The 11,339-nt window shown below is 34.9% G+C and overlaps 1 pseudogene; it reads left to right on the forward strand.

Annotated features, from left to right (window-relative positions):
• Nucleotides 1-3,231: 3,231 nt before the first annotated feature.
• On the forward strand, nt 3,232-7,042 carry LOC116136407 (annotated as a pseudogene).
• Nucleotides 7,043-11,339: the final 4,297 nt, after the last annotated feature.

Genomic DNA, 11,339 nt, shown 5'->3' on the forward strand with positions numbered 1-11,339 from the left:
TTAAAGGCACAGAGACAAGAACAAAACACAGCAGACTTTACTCTAAACGGTCAGCGTTTAATCAATGAGTCCGGATAATTTTTTCTTTGTAGCCACTGAACAGAGTAGAAGAATCCCTTAAGAGTAAAATTCCACAATATCTAGATTCATCCAACAAAAAAGATAATAAAAACAACTAAAAAAAATCAAAGATATAGTCTAACAAAATGATAGAATAATAAAAGTAGAAATACAGTGATAACAAATAAAAAGTAAACAGCAAAAGAAAGGAAGGAACAGTAACACCATCAATGGTACAAACCGATTTATAAAAGGAACTTCTCTCTAAGGCATCTCCACCTGTTAACTCATTCCGCTATTTATGAACTTCACCACTTTAGTATCCCATAAATGTTGAAGGTGGCTGAGATCATCAAGAACTTCAACTGATACAAAGACGGTAAGAAAACATTGATCAGTGAAATCAGTTTCGAATTTCGAATTACCAAGAAATTAAAGAAAAAATTACAAGAGAGACGAGAGCAATGAAGTTGAAAGAGACGAGAGAGACTACAGCCAGTGAACCGAAACAGGCCCCATCAATTGTTTGTTAAGATGGTTTCGTGGAAATGATTGTTACCGTTTTGATTTTGGACAAAAATACAGTAATCCTTTTAATTTGATTTAAAAAAGACCCATAAAATCTATAAATCACGTGTTTAGGTAAAAATACAATTAATAACACTGCTAACAGTTACTTTTTGAAATTGAAATTGAAATTGAAAAATAGCAATAGCAATAGCAATAGCAACTAGAATACGAATAACTTATCAAAAAAAAAAAAAAAAAGAATACGAATACAAGTGGAATTTGAATAAGAATTAAGGCTTCGTTTGGTTCCCAAAGAGTTAAACAGTAAAATGTCATTATTCCCAAAATATTATTTTATATTTTTCAATTTCTTTTAAAACTCCTAAATTTGTTAATTTAACTAAACACTCCCAAATGTTTTCTTTAAAAATTACAAAAACACTCCAGCCACCCTCCGGCGGTGGTGGTCAGCTGTCCGTATTTAATGGGTGGGTTTGGGTTGTTTTTATTAACTTTTAATATTTTATTATAGGGGTGTTTAGTAAATAAACAAACATAGGGGATATTTTTATTAATTTCCAAATCCTACATCGTAATACCCGCTCAATTTAACTTTTTTCAAAAGATTATTCTAAAAACTATCAGAATGATAAACTAAACAGAGCCTAAGAATAGCAATTGAAACAGGAATTAGTATAGGAAGGGGACTGGAATAAGAATAGAAATGGAAAATAGAACAAAAATAACAAAGGGAAGAGAAATAGATATGGAATAAAAATAAGAATTGGAATACGAATAGAGACTAAAATAGAATAAAAATAAAAATAGGAATAGGAATAAAATAAGAACAATAATAGAAATAAAAACTGATATACAACTACAAATCGGAATAGAAATAGAAATAACAATAAAAATTGGAATATGAATAAATTCTGGGAAAGAAAGTAGAATAGGAAAAAAATGGGATATACGACTATATGACTAGTGATGTCAATGAAAATGAGAATAAGAATGAGTATGTAAATCCAGATAAGAGTAGGAATTAGAGTAAGAACGAGAATTGAAAAATGAATTGAAACTAAAATAAGAACGAGAATTAAAATTGGAATATATAATAAAATAAGAATAGGAATTGGAATTAGAATCTGAATAATAAATAGAACAAGAACAATAATAGAAATAGAAATTTAAACTGAAATTAAATTTAAGAATTCAAAATTAAAATTTAGATTTCGATAATGAATTTGAAATCCACTTTATCAGTCTTCCTAAAAATTATTAAAACCAAAATTATAAATTCTAAATACACCTTTATTCTATTTAACATTTTGTTTTAATTTTTTGAAATATTCCCAAATATTTCAAAAATGGCCAGAATTCAATTAAGTTATTTTTACTAATCTTAATTCTCAAAACTTTTAAAGGATATATTTAACTATAAAATCATACGACTTAACTTAATTGCCGTAATGAAAATAACAAGGACAAAAATGGCCAGAATTCGCTAGACAACCAAGTCTAGCATTATCTAACGTAGTCGAGCTTGTTTTAACTAAAATGTTAAATTGTACAATTAAATGATAGAATCGAGTTAAACTATCGAGTCTAACATATTTTAACGTTATATATTAGGAATGTATCATTTGTTGTTTTATTAACGTATAATTGGTTAATTATTGGATTTTTTTGACTAAATTTGTCATTTAAATAAATTTAAATTTGAAGAAGAAAAAGTAAAGAAGAAAATTAAGTTCAAATTTGATATTGGAAAAGATGTATAAACAAAAAAATCTAATTAAATTTATAAATTTAATATATTTAAATAAATATTTAGCATTACTGTTTGGTGTAATTTTTGTCATTTCAGGAGAGAATTTACAAGTATTTGAAGGATCTTGACAATAATAGACCGAAACCGAGGGGAAAAATAATGAACTTATCTGCATGATACAATTTAAATTTGCAACACTAATTTATAAAGATCCGTTAAGTTGTTAAAATTGAGTACATGACTTTTTTTCCCACCCAAGGTTTGCCTTAATGACATTTTTCACCCAAAAAGTTTCAAAATATCACTTTTCTACCTAAAGTTTATATTCTGTTAATACCCAAAATACACTTCAGTTTCTTAGTTGATGTTCGACGAGTTACCAAGACAGGGTAAGAGGGGTTTTGTTGAGTAGAGGCTGGTAGATCGAATGGCTGTGACTAATTAAATATTCATTGTTGGAATCAACCGAAAATCAACTAAGAACAGGAACCCTAACTTTGCAATGGCTGGCAATTGGTGAGAAATCAAATGCTGAAGTAAGAGGGGCTTTATAGAAAGGAGACTGAAGGTTCAAATGATGGTGACAGAGAGAATTCTTACCACCGGAATCGGCTTTGGGTAGTAATGGAATATTAAAGTGGTATTTTTAAACTTTTTTTAGTTTTTGTGGAAAAGTGTCATTAAGGTAACCCTAGGGTGGAAAAAAGTCATTTACTCTGTTAAAATTCTTATGGACTCCAATTATTTAAGGATAAACGTTAAGGACTTCAGTGTTATTTTCCCATTAGTTTATAATAATTCCTACTCTTTATAACAATATCTGCCAAACTATTTGTCATCCTCGCATCAAAAAGAGGATTTTGGTACTTAATTCCACTGGAAGAATAAGAATGGGCATCTGGGTAGTGAGGGCTCCCCTTCCTCTTGGTGTATGAGCATTGAATTGTAATAATAAGAGTTTGTGTTTGCAGAAGAAAGAGACTTAACATTACCACTTGTATTACTAGCACCAACACCAGTACTAGTGTATTGGAGTTGATGAGATACGAAAAAGATGCAAAAAATGGCAATGGAAGGGCCAGTACTCCATTAATTACTTGGTTTCTTCTAATCCTAATTCACTTTCCAATTCTTCCCTACTTCTTGTTCATGGCTTCGGTGCCTTTATTCCTCACTAGCGCAAGTTACTTTTCAATATTATCATTCTTATAATATTTTTTATATGCAATACCAACCACACATTTCATTATCCAGATGCATATCTGTTGTGTGTGATTCTTCCATCAAGCTCAAGGAGCTAAGAGGTAATAGCTCGACCTAGAATCAGTCTGATTCTATTGATTGTCCGACCCAGCATAAGCTCATCGAGATATAGCTCGACCTAGCACAAGCTACTCGCGAATGATCTGAGTCATCATTCAATCAATTCCCAGATAATTTTAGATCCAAGATATCTCAAGAATGATCAGATTGACAACAATCCTTGTGCAATCACAGTGCTTAATCACGAGAATATCAGAGTCGCATTTCAATTTCATTGTAATCTCCTAATTTTGCTCTTTCCTTTGTAAAAACTTCGTATATAAACCCCCTCAAACGATGAGGAAAGGGTTGGAAAATACTTCTAGAATTACCACTGTAAGCTTACACAACAAATACAAAGAACAATGGACGTAGGCTTAAGAGTTCATCTCATCGAACCATTTTAAAATCCTTTTTTGCCATTTACATTACTGCATTCACTATTCGTCCATTGCTAGTTATTCGGAATCACGCACATACCGGTTCTAATCCTGCCAAGGTCGATCGGATCATTCTACTTGGTGTAGATTTCTGTATCAACAATATCTATCTGTCAACTAAATTAGGATTTTTCTATCAGGAACATTACTGTAGTGGAAAAGAACTACACTGCTTATGCAATTGACCTTCTTGGGTTTGGTGCTTCAAATAAGCCCGCAGGTTTCTCATATAACATGGAGGCATGGGCTCAGGTAACCTACATCATATCCACATTTTTATGGGTTCAGGCTTTTATTTGTTCTTCGGATAATTGAGTTTTATCCTATATTTAGTTTTCAAAGTTGTTGAATATTTGTTTTGATTAATGAGGTCTGTGAGTTTTGGTGACAAATCTTGGAATCATAGAAATTTTTATCATTAAATTATTTATCCTTTGTTTAACCCACATCAATTTCTTATCCACTGGGAATATTCCTGCTAATTAACCTAAGACTCATTGCATACAGTTAATATTGGATTTCTTGGCTGAAGTTGTTCGGAAGCCAATTGTGCTTATAGGGAACTCTGTTGGAAGTCTTGCTTGTGTGATTGCTAACTTAGGTATGCTTGGTTGCAAAGAAAACAGTTGCTCCTAATATTAGCCTTTTTATCATTTGGGGTTTTGCATTTAGGCTTATTTTACTTCCCCTACAAGAGTACAGTCAAAATCTTGTTCAAGGGCTTGTGTTGTTGAATTGTGTTGGTGGCATGAACAATAATGTAATTGTTGATGATTGGAGGATCAAACTGTTACTACCTTTGCTTTGGTTCTTTGATTTTTTTTGTTGAAGTAAAGGGTGATGTGAAACAAAGGTATTATTAGTATATCAATATCCAATCCGATGATCATTGTTCAAAATGTCTAAGGGAATGAAAAAAATTATTCTAAAATTTATGGCTCGGCTATGTAGAGATAGTCTGAGGAATGTTTTACTGTCGATCAATGGAAATAAGGAATATGTGGATGATGTAGTTGTGGAGGTATATATTGCTGTTTTATCAATGCCATTGCCATTTTAATATAATCTCTCACAAAACATCTTCTTAGGATTGATCTATTTACTTGAAAAATGTAGATTGTTATGTGTTGTCAAGCTATTAATAATACACGTTACTATATTTTAATAAGTGTCATTTCTCTTAGCTGTAATTTGACTTGGCTTGGTCAAAGTGGTTATTGATTGAATAAGTCTTTGGACTATTGAGGCACGTGGCCTTTGTTCCTCTATTTTAGTAATAATTTTAGGAGTTAGTTTCGACAATTAGCTCACTCTTTTATGTATAAAAGCTGTTGATGCTTTCAATAAGATATAACCATTTTTCTAATCAAACAAGTGTGAATTGGAGGACTTTGGCACCTCGAAGCACAAAAACTTTCTTTTTTTTTTTTTTTTCCTTTTCAGTAGCTATCATTTGGTGTTAGAGCCTTGTTCATACGACATGGCTGATGGGACCTGCAATGCTCAACTAACAGAAGCTGTATCCACTTTAAAAGGTGAAACAACTCAATTAAAGGCATAACAAGAATGCCAAAGAACTCTATTGGAAGCCGTTTTACAATAGATTAACCAACTTGCCACAAGCTACGATCAGCTAACTACTACCTTGGGAAATTCAAAAATTGGTGAGGAATCTTATAAGGATGAGGTTTTGCAACTCAAGGAAAATCCATTATTTGAGGGAGGTGGAGCCATCCAAGCCAGAACTTTGCGATTGGAGTTTCTAAAGTTTGATGGACTGGGATCAACTGAATGGATTCTCAAAACTGAACAATTCTTTTCATATAGTAATACTCTAGATGAACAAGGTTTCAAATTGCAGCATTCCACATGGAACTCACTTGGTATTGCTAGCTTATGGATGCAACCCTTATTCATACTAGAGAAGAATTTGTCAAGGCGCTTACAGTCCACTTTGGACCGACGACATATGAGGATCCTATCGGAGCCTTCACCAAACTCAAACACACTACTAGCATAGAGGATCATCAGACCCAATTCGAAATTCTATCCAATAAAATTTCTAGGCTCATTGAAGAATTCTGGATTAGAACATTTCTTAGTGGCTTACCGCTCCTCAAGAATTAATGCTTTTGGGCTGCCTACTCAAACTCCTCCTTTACGACTACCCCCTCAATCTTCACAAATTAGAAACACACCAAAAACACTTGCCTCTAATCCAATAAACCATAAGCCCGCCTTACCTGTTAAATGCATTTCAACAACTCAAATGCAAGAAAAAAGAGACTGAGGCCTTTGTTATTATTGTGATGACAAGTACCAACTCGGACATATATGCACTCGACCTAGAATTTACTTATTAGAAGGAATGGAGTTTGGAGAGCCCAATCTGACTTCTGATAGCATCCTTGAGGAGATCAAGGTGGAAGCTGAGAGTATGATTCCAACGTAAGAAGAAGAACTCTTGGGGATTTCACTTCATGCCATCGTGGGAGCTCCTGCTTCGAAGACTATGAGATTGAAGGAAAGAATACATTCTCAGACAATAATGGTTCTTATTGACACCGGTAGCACCCATGTTTTGTGATCCCAGTATATAGCCAAGAAGGCTAAGCTACCAATAATAGATAGCCAACTAAATGTTCAGATCGCTAACGGTGACAATCTTCCTTGCCATGGCTACTGCAAGGCTGTTCCAATCCAATTGCTAGGCTTCCAAATTGAGGCTACTTTGCATCTTTTAACTCTTAAAGGTTATGATTTGGTGTTAGAAGTGGATTGGTTGAGACGTCTTGGACCAATCTTATGGAATTTTACAGACCTTACCATGCAGTTTCCTTTTAATGGTTCCACTATTCGACTACAAGGTGTAAGGCCCTTGAGACAAATTTGGAAGAAGAGGAAAAAATTAGTAAGTGCACCAGACACTTTGGGAAAGGAGTATGGCCCCAATTGCTAGAAGTTGACAAACCAAAATCCATGATTCCCACTCCACTAAGTATTCAAGAACCTCTTACAAGAATTTGCAGGAGTTTCCTCTGAGCCAACTAGTTTAACCCCACCTAGAAGCCATGACCATAAAATTCCATTGAAGGAGGGAGCTCAACCCACATATGTACGGCCCTATAGATATCCGTATTATTAGAAGGAAGAAATTTAGAAAGTTTAAAGGCTCCACTTGCGGGATGACTTGTGAATTATTGTTTCTATTTTCAATCAACAACCACTTTGACCATGCCAAGTCAAATTACAGTTAAGAGAAATGACACTTATTAAAATATAGTAACGTGTACCATCAATAGCTTGACAACACATAACACAGCTCCTTTCTTCAAAGGACCTTGCCAAGAAGGTCGGGGAACTTTTTTTGGAATGTCTTCGAAATCCTCCCATGTTGCATCCTCAACTGTAGTCCCTTTCCATTGAATTAAAACCTCCACACCAGGTTGATTCCTCTTTTTCTTCCGTCTCCTTTGTAAGATCTTATCAGGTTCAGGTATTAGGGCTCCACTGGCAGCAACAAGAGGTAAATCTAAGGATGTTTAGGGTATAGGGTTTAGTGTTTGGGGTTTAGGGTTTAGGAGTTTAGGGTTTCGAGTTTGGGGTTTTGGGTTTGGGTTTTGGGGTTCAAGGTTCAAGGTTTAGGGTTTTTAGGGTTTTAGGGTTCAGGATTTAGGGTTTAGAGGTTTAGGGTTTAGGGTTTAGGATTTAGGGTTTTGGGTTTTGAGTTTTGGGTTCAGGGCTTCGAGGTTTAGGTTTTGGGTTTAGGGTTTGGGGTTCAAGGTTTAGGGTTTGGGGTTTAAGGTTCAGGGGTTTTGGGTTCAAGGGTTTTGGGTTTTGGGTTTAGGGTTTGGGGTTTTGGGTTAGCGTTAAGGGTTTGGGGTTTCGAATTTCGGGTTTAGGGTTAGGGTTTTAAGGTTTGGGGTTTCGGGGTTCAGGATTTAGGGTTTAGGGTTCGAGATTCAGGGTTTTGGGGTTAGGGGTTCAAGGTTCAAGGTTCGTGATGCAGGGTTCAAGGTTCAGGGTTAGGGGTTTAGGATTCAGGGTTTAGGGTTTAGGTTTAGGGTTCAGGGTTTAGAGTTTAGGGTTTAGGGGTTTAAGGGTTTAGGGTTTCAGGGTTCAGGTTTAGGGGTTTAGGGGTTAGGGGTTTTAGGGTTCAGGGTTTTAACGGTTTAGGGTTCAGGGTTCAAGGTTCAGGGTTCATGATTTAGGGTTTAGGGGTCTAGGGTTTAGGGTTCAGGGTTCAGGGGTCTAAGATTCAGGGTTGAGGGTTTAGGGTTTAGGGTTTAGGGTTTTAGTAGTTTAGGGGTTAGGGTATAGGGTTTTAGGGGTGTAAGGTTTAGGGTTTTAGGGGTGTAAGGTTTAGGGTTTCGGGGTTTTAGGGGTTAGGGGTTTTAGGGTTTTACGATTTATGGTTTAGGATTTAGGGTTTACGGTTTACAGTTTACGGTTTAGGGATTTAGGGGATTAGGGTTTTAGGGTTTGGGGTTTTAGGGTTTAGGGTTTTAGGGTTTTGGGTTTTCAGGTTTTCGGGTTTTCGATTTAGGGTTTAAGGTTTTAGGGGTTAGGGGTTTTAGGGTTTTACGATTTAGTGTTTAGGATTTAGGGTTTAGGGTTTAGGAATTAGAGTTTAAGGTTTAGGGTTTTACGGTTTAGGGTTTGAAGGGTTTAAGGTTTATGGTTTTAAGGGTTTAGGGTTTTAGGGTTTAGGGTTTTAGGGTTTAGGGTTTTAGGGTTTTGAGTTTCGGGTTTTCGGGTTTTCAGGTTTTAAGGGTTTAGGGTTTTAGGGTTTAGGGTTTTAGGGTTTTGAGTTTCAGGTTTTCGGGTTTTCAGGTTTTAAGGGTTTAAGGTTAAGGTTTGAGGGTTTAGGGTTTAAGGTTTGAAGGGTTTAAGGTTTATGGTTTTAAGGGTTTAGGATTTTGGGGTTTAGGGTTTTAGGGTTTTAGGGTTTAGGGTTTCAAGTTTTCGGGTTTTCAGGTTTTCAGGTTTTAGGGGTTTAGGGTTTAGGGTTTAGGGTTAAGGTTTGAGAGTTTAGGGTTTAGGGTTTAGGGTTTAGGGTTGAAGGTTTAGGGTTTAGGGTTAAAAGTTTAGGGTTTAGGGTTTAGGGTTTAGGGTTTAGGGTTCAAGGTTTAGGTTTCAGGGTTCAGGGTTCAAGGTTAAACACACCAGCCTAGAGAGATAGAGACAAGGTTTAGGGTTTAGGGTTTCGGGTTTTGGGTTTAGGGTTTAGGATTTAGGGTTTAGGGTTTAAGGTTAAGGGTTTTGCGATTTAGGATTTAGGATTCAAGGTTGAGGGTTGAGGGTTTAGTGTTCAGGGTTTATGTTTCAGGGTTCAAGGTTCAGGGTTAAACACACCAGCCTAGAGAGATAGAGACAGCGAAAATTGAACACATCAATAAAAAAAAAAAAAAAAAAAACACTGAGAATTTACATGCTTTTTAATGATAAACACATAAGCCTAAGTGTAAAACAACATATTTGCTAGGAGTGGGTGAATTTTGTGACTTCCAACCCATCCATCGAGACTTCCAAGCCAACACCCCATGTACCAAATTCTTGTTCAAGAAAAGGAAAGCAATCCTCAATCGATATTAGGCAATTTAGATCATTAGGGGAAACTAAATAACTGATTTATAATGCCCATAACTAAAAGCATGGAGGAATCCAACAAAAAACCAATGATTACATGAAATCCACCAAAAAAGAAACGAAAATTACATTGGTCAAGCATCAGCAGAAGCATGAAAAAGCATGTAAATTAAAAAGAATCAGCCTGGGAAGATTACTTATTCATAATCATTATTGAGATAACTCTTTCCCAATTGCATATCAATAATCATCATTGAGATAACTCTTTCCCATCACAGATACTTCAAACAATTCTTCTGACAAAAAAAAAAAAAAACTTCAAGTCTATCTCAAGGTTAATGATAGTAGAACGAAAATTGTGCAAAATTAAAGAAATGCAGATATAACATTGATGTGCAGTGCTATTGGAGTATGTCATGCAATTCAACATAATAAACATTAGTTTGTTAAGAAGACCAAAAAAAGGTATATTAGTAACCTTACCACTAGTTCAGTTGTATCAAAAGCTTGCACTTCAACACAGCTACTATAGAACAATCACTAAAAAGTCATCATTAAGATAAATATCAGAGTACTAACTACATTCAGAGGCTACACCATTTCAGAGACTACATTTTTTGAGCCCCAAGTTCAATAACAAACAACCTAGTGAGTCTTTGTTAAACCTAATCCAGAAACATTATATGGACTATCATCTGTCTCCAAATTACCTTCTATCCAGAAATTTAACACAATGTCAAAAAGCAGAGTACAACGTTGAATCATGATTGGGAAATTCGTAAATCTTTGTAAGAATAGGTTCGGAAAAGATATTATTCCAACTATACCTATGAGACCTTTTATCAAGATAGGTAGCATCTTCATCATTGCAGAATGTTGGGTGATAGAAGATACCTCTAAGAAAAAGGCAGAAAGCAAATTATCCCCAAGAAAATTGAATAACTTCTACAGCAGAACCGAACATAATTTTTACAGAAACTGCCGCATTTAAGAGATCAAATTTTACTTCAACTAAGAAAGTTTCAGGTGAAAAAAAAAAAAAAAAAAAAAAAAGATAACTGCAAGGCAAGCAATACCTTTGTAGCATTTCCAAGAACATCAAAGGCTTTCGAAACAGGAGAAACTCAAACCTCAATATCATTCGCAGCTTGCCTTTTCCAGGACTCTCAATACAAACCTAAAAGCAATATCATACAAATGGATCAAGTATTGTTTTTTTTTAAAACGCAGAAGATGAAGGAAATTGTCAAAATGTTCAAGAACAATATAAACATCAAATCAACAAGTTCAAACAGAGGTAATAATAGTAGCTGTACAACTAGTGTTCAAGGTGTACCAAAAGTCTGCACTTCCCCATGGGTCAATCACAATATAATGTTACAATGTTCTCCCAGTTCTGCTCCACAAATCATATCTCATGCTTACCACCTCCACATACAGTCAAGCATTCAATGAGTAAACCAAATAAACATAATAAAAAAGAGTAGAATAATTTAAATGATTAAGAGAACCAAAAATCCACTATCCAATACATCAATATTGCTTGTCTAGCATTGTGTAAAAAGTAACCAAATCCCCATATTCCAAAAGATCCAATAAAGAATCACATAAATAAGGAAAACATGGGAAAAAAAGAAAAGAAGGATACATCAACCAGAAAGAAGAAA

The sequence above is a fragment of the Pistacia vera genome, unplaced genomic scaffold (genome assembly GCF_008641045.1).
Source record: "Pistacia vera cultivar Batoury unplaced genomic scaffold, PisVer_v2 Contig312, whole genome shotgun sequence".
NCBI classification, from domain to species: Eukaryota; Viridiplantae; Streptophyta; class Magnoliopsida; order Sapindales; family Anacardiaceae; genus Pistacia; species Pistacia vera.